Source organism: Egretta garzetta, unplaced genomic scaffold (genome assembly GCF_000687185.1).
Source record: "Egretta garzetta isolate BGI_Z169 unplaced genomic scaffold, ASM68718v1 scaffold130, whole genome shotgun sequence".
NCBI classification, from domain to species: Eukaryota; Metazoa; Chordata; class Aves; order Pelecaniformes; family Ardeidae; genus Egretta; species Egretta garzetta.
Window position 1 is genome coordinate 3,072,208 of NW_009258284.1, and position 6,246 is coordinate 3,078,453.

A 6,246-nucleotide genomic window follows, 5' to 3' on the forward strand; every position below is an offset into this window, starting at 1 on the left:
GATGAGGGCTCCCCTCAGCCTCCTCTGCTCCAGGCTGAACACCCCCAGCTCCCCCAGCCGCTCCCCGTAAGCCTTGTGCTCCAGACCCCTCCCCAGCTTTGTGGCTCTCCTCTGGACATGCTCCAGCAACGCAACGTCTTTCTTGGAGTGAGGGGCCCAAAACTGACCCCAGCATTCGAGGTGCGGCCTCACCAGCACCGAGTACAGGGGCACGATCACTGCCCTGCTCCTGCTGGCCACACCATTCCTGATACAAGCCAGGATGCCATTGGCCTTCTTGGCCACCCGGGCACACTGCTGGCTCATATTCAGCCAGCTGTCAACCAGCACCCCCAGGTCTTTTTCCGCCGGGCAGCTTTCCAGCCACTCTTCCCCAAGCCTGTGGCATTGGATGGGGTTGTTGTGACCCAAGTGCAGGATAGGACTCAGGTGCATCCTGTGTCTTCCTTCCTATGCAGAAACAGTGGGCTTAGATGAATTTTCACAAGCATAGTAGTTGGCAGGCTTCAGAGAAGGAGAACAATCCAGTGAAATGGCTCGATGGTGTGTCCTTTTAGTGCAGTAGATCTATTGTACTAAAAGTTGTGGGTTTATCGTCCTCCTACAGACCATATGCAGTGTGCCTTACTCCCATGCGGGCCGTGCTTGGAAATCTCCCTCGTCCAGCGTGTCCCATGAATTACATTGGCTTGCCCAGCTGTGACCTCAAATCGCAACAGATTTCTAAGTTATACCAATTATTTGTCTTTGTGACTGGGGAAGCCCCTCTGTGATACTGTTTGAACATATGCTCAAACCCAAATGTGAGTAATTCTTTATAGCAAGAACAATATTGCATTTCCAGGCGAGCAAGATAAGCAGAGTGTTTAAATACACTTCTTTCAAAGAACACTGCTTTACCTTCTGAATAAATCATTTCAGAGAATAACAGCAATAACAACCTATTCATTTTAGCATCAAAATAGCACTAATATGTTTTAAAACAACTATTTTTCCTGTCCCTGGAAATGGCCTGCCTACCTCCTTTTTTAAAATACTGTTTTTATAACTCCCGGTGGCCTGGATTCAGGATAGAGTTAATATTTTTCTCCATGACGCAGTAGGCAGAACATGCTGAAACTTTATGAACCCAGAAGAGTATTCTCTATGATAAACAAAAACAAACTAAAAAAAAATCTCTAAGGACTCCGCAACTCATATGGCTTTTACCATCTGGCACGCAGTCCTGGCACACTGTAAATCTTTGCAAGTGCTATCTCCTTTACAGACCCTAATGCATAAAACCCATATGCCAGAGGATCTTAGAGGCCACCCCCTTAAGTTGCAGGCATCACGTTATAGCAGCGTGGGATCTTTTGCGAAGATGAAACTTTTATGATATTCCAATGGTAAAAAACCATCCATTACCTCCAAACCGTAACAGTATGGACGCCGCCGGTGAGGGAACTTGCAGTGATGGTGCCTTTCTTTAGAAAGGTCACCAATCACACTCAACACAGAGAGCTGGGGGTTGAGATAAGGCAAAACAGGAGGAGGGGGGGAGTTGAATGTTGAGTGCTTTAAAGATAATTCCAGGGTTATCTGTGGAAAAAATTAAAACAACTCGCATCAAGACATTTAGTAATACAAGATACCGAGGTTACATTTGATGAATACCAACCCTAATGACAAATATACTCTGTGTAAATCTGAGCTCTATGGACTTTTGGCAAGGACATTAGCCAGCAGCTCAAAAGTCCTGGCACAGATTATCAACATGCCCATAAGCTTCTGCAGGGACAAATACATCTGTTAAATCATTCCCTCACCAAATATATAAAGTTGTAAGGGTTGACTGCTTCATCACCAAGCTGTCCATCGTAGGCCACAGCTGGCCTGCCCAGCATGAAGGGACGGAAGCCCTGAGGGAGCTCTGCGCAGGTCCCCTTGGAGCGGTATGCCTCTTCCCTAGCATCTAAGAGGACATTGAAAAAGCAGAAGGCCCTTAAAAAGGAAGATTACCCTCAATGAGATTGCTAGATTTTGATGCCAGATACCTCCATGGGTTGCTAGATTTTGATGCCAGAAGGCATCATCAGGCCTAGCCCCGTGAATGATACGCATGTGGTAATGGATCCAGCTCATCTGCTCTCTAGACTCAGCATCTTTTTGATCTGCTAAAATGAGGCTAACGAAGATACGGGATGTTTGTATCTTCCCCCATCCTCATTTTTGCTTTCTCTGAGGAGGAGTCACCATTTCTTCCCTGAACTAGGGAAGCAGAAGAACTGCAGAAGGATACATAAAAATTACTTCATAGTTTATTCTATTCGTGGGGGCAAGACTTTGCCCAAATGCTGAGGTCACGCAGCAGCTCTTTCTGATGGCATCACTGATGAAGGAGCATCCTGTTAGACTGCTGCTACCGTGTCTATCTTCTCCCAGAAAGTGCTGGTTGAGCAAAGGGGACTTCTATAAAAGGAATCAGCCTAATGCGTGTACACGCACAGGAGGTTACACCGCATAAAGAGCATGTTCAGGGCGGGGTATAATAAGGAAAAATTAATCCAGTTTGGAAAAACAGTGTTTCTTCTCCCTTCATACATCCACTTCAAATTAGCAATTAATTACATTTTTGCTCTTCAATAATCAGATAACTGGATATCTCCTTTGTATAAGACTAAAAAGTGAATAGAATTCCTACCATAATAATACCAGCAGCAACTTCCGCAGCCATTCGTGAGCATTTTCTGTGACCACGGGCTGTACCAAGAGAAGTGGAAGAAAACATCATGTTTTCACATGAAGAAAACTTCATGTGCCATCCAGTGACTTTTATCCCAACGCGTATTCTCCATTGTTCACAGCATCCAAGTACAGAACCTCTACCAACATTTTAGTATTGTTGTAAAATTTTTATTAAAAGGATAAAGGGATTTTAAAATAGATAAAAGAGACTTTTAAATTGAAAAAGCACTAAAATTTGTCTGGTCCCAAATTCAAAACTAAAGCATTGGTTATGGTATATTATTTTTACACCCTTATATTACTAAGTATTTTTCTATTATCATCATTTATTCCTCTTACTATAGCACCCACAAACTCTGTCACAGGCTAAGATTTCACTGTACTAAGTGCTGTACCATGCAAAAAAAGAAAAGGAAAAAAAAATAGCCTATTCCCCAAAGCCTTTAAATTTAAGGGTACATAGAGCAAGTCCTTTGTAGTACAAGGGTTACAAACAGGGAAGTATCAAGAAACAGTAAAGCCAGTTTGATCAAGATGATGGACTGACAGCAGTTGAGAGAGTCTAGCTGCTCTGGAGGGATTTGCAGGAAATTTCACACAGGAGAATTTTAAGGAAGCGTTTACAGGCGGATAACATGGTAACATTGCATAGGTTCACAGGGAGAGCCTCCGGAAACTAACGCCGTGCGAGGAGCAGACTTGAAAAGGCGTATTCCAAAACGCTCGCGGGTGGGTGATAGATGCTAGCACCGTAAGGTGGCAGGGGGCAGAGGGAAGATCTTAAACCTGATCTGAAACGCTGAGTGGGAGAAACGATGTGGGAGGAAGGCTGAGTGGGAAGAGCAGGACACCGCGCTGCAGGGGTTGAAGAACCAGGAGGCCATGTGTGAATGCACAGGAGGGGACAAGGCTGTCAAAGAGGCAGCTAGTCTTTGCAGCAGACTTATTAATGGATCTGATTCCTTCTGTCAAGCTTAGAGGGGAAAAAAGAAGTAGTTTTGAGATGTAACAGGTATCTCACAAGGTAGAAAGAAGCGGCGTATTACAGAAACACTATAATGGAAAAAAATTTGCTGGATTTAAGCACAGCACTACTGCACAGCTCCAGAGATGCCTGCGTGGTATCCCAGGCCTGTGTGATGTTGAAGAAAATGATGTTGCTGGTCGTCTAGGAAAAACATTCTGGGTAAGGATGGAGAATTACTTCTGAGCCTGAATATGAGGAGGTTCTGAGAGGGTTTGTTGGGAGTGTGACAAGTGGAAACTTTTTCCATTAAGTGTTGAACTATGATTTCTGATATAAATAGGAAAAAAAATGTATCAGTCTAAGTCTTGACAGTATTATCTACCAATGATATGATGTGCAGCACCATGATAAAGTGAGTGACTGAAAACAGGGACTATAGCAGAGGAAGTAAGAGGTGAATATGACTCTGGAACTTATGTTCAACAGATGTAGCAGAATCTACAATGCAAAAATATTCTATATATTCCTTGACATTAAACATGATTAGGCAAGAAAAGTGAATAAAAGCCCAAGTCAGAGTTGGCTGAGAAATTTCATACTATCAGCATTTTTTATTGAAGTGAGGAAACCAAAGGCTGTCTGTTCATATCATCTTTTTTAGGCATCTTGTTGGAGTTCAGTTTCGTGATGAATTTCGGCTGATCTAAAAGCAGCCTGATGCTGAGGTGCATGCTCCAGCTTTCACCACATTTCTGCCGCTTCTTTTCTATTACCAAGGTAAATCAATTTAAGGTTAACCCTGGAAAAACATTACTAGCTTTAAGCAACATCAGGGGATTGACCTGATCTCCCCATGACTGCACAAGTTACTGAAGTTACTATAGCTCATGCAAGGGAGAGGGCAGGAATGAGCAGTTCTGGATGAGATGGAGAGGAGAAAGGCAAGACTGCTCCTTTCCAGAGCAGCAGCTTTAGAGCAACTTAAGCCAGCCATGAAACAGCAATAACAGAGAGTCAAAGCTGGTGTCAAATTTAGGTGCTCTGAATGATGATTAGGAGGAGTCTCTAGGTCTCCTAGGCTTTGTGCATTTCTCTCCACTCTTCAACAGTTTTACAGTAAAGGAAAAATATTTTCTTAATAAAAAAGCAGTAATTAAAAAAAAAACCTCTTCCATAAATTATAATTTTTCAGGGGGAAGAAGAAAAAAGAACTTTTACCACAGATTTTCTTCCACATTTTTCTTTCATTTCAGTCATTACATTCCACAGAAATGCATACATATTTTACAATAATTACATAGTTCAGTGATTCAAAGGTTGTAGCAACTTTTGTCTTTTGCTGAATCTCTCTATCCTTGATTTATTTACAGATTAGAAAAATACAGTATCGATTTGAACAATTTAGTTTGCTTTCTGTTTTTTCAAAGTATCATAAAAAATCCACTAAGTTGTTCATATCTTCTATGTGTTCTGTCTTTTTTGTCTCATCATTTATTTCCCCATAAATGACTTTGAGCTTGTGCCTAATACAGTGATCATGCAAAAAGAAACATTAGATAGCAAATGAAAGCTTGGCAGGACATTGTTGCAAAAACTCTGCAAATATAGAAGAAAAAAGCCCCAGCACATATTTTCTGTGAATATTTGGCAATTGAAATTTACTGACATTCATGTTTGCTGAACTTAAAAAATGCAGGCTTGAGCTCATAGAAGTAGATTTTAGACCATTTGTTATTTTATTAAAAACTGCTTGCACGCTCATCCAATCAGGTAACATGAATAATGTGTGATTTATCATGCTTACTCAACTAAGCAAACCAGCCCATAGTTTAGATATCTAATAATGATATTTGTGCAAATTATTTGTGACCCACAAGTGAATTTAAAAATGCATTGAATACATTCCCACTGTGGATAATTTAGGGAGGGCACTGTTATCTGTTGTGGATAAATCTCAGCAAAAAAAAAAAAGTTATATTTGTCAATGTGAATTAAATGTTTATCTCCAGCAAAGTGATTGCCGAGCTTATTTTAGGTTAGATCCACAGATGCCAGTGAGGAAAAGCATCGTCCTTTTAAACCTATTTTATCAGCTTTGATTTGCTTTCTAATCTTAATTCCTTTTCCTCCTCTCCTTTTTTCCCCCTCATTTAACTGCTACATTTCTATTTTTAGCCATTGGGAGCTGAAGTATGTTGCCCATAGTTTGCATTTTGTATCAGCATGTCATATTTTATATCAACATAGTATTTTTTTTATATTTCCTATAAACACATCTTAACCCTATGAAGGTTTCATGGGAACCATGACATCATAAAAAGGCTATCAACATTTAGAAACAGGAAATAAGGTGAGAAAAAAAACTTGAGAAAAGTCAACGAGGGCTTTTATTGCAGTCGTTGCCCTGAAAATTGTGCAACAGATCCATTCCTAATGAAACAATATGCTGAAGAGAACTGTTCTAATGATATAAGTGTACACAACATCTTTGCTATTTTAGAAATCCATGCAACATCTGAATAAAGTTGTTTAGAAATTAAATTAGTAGAGTA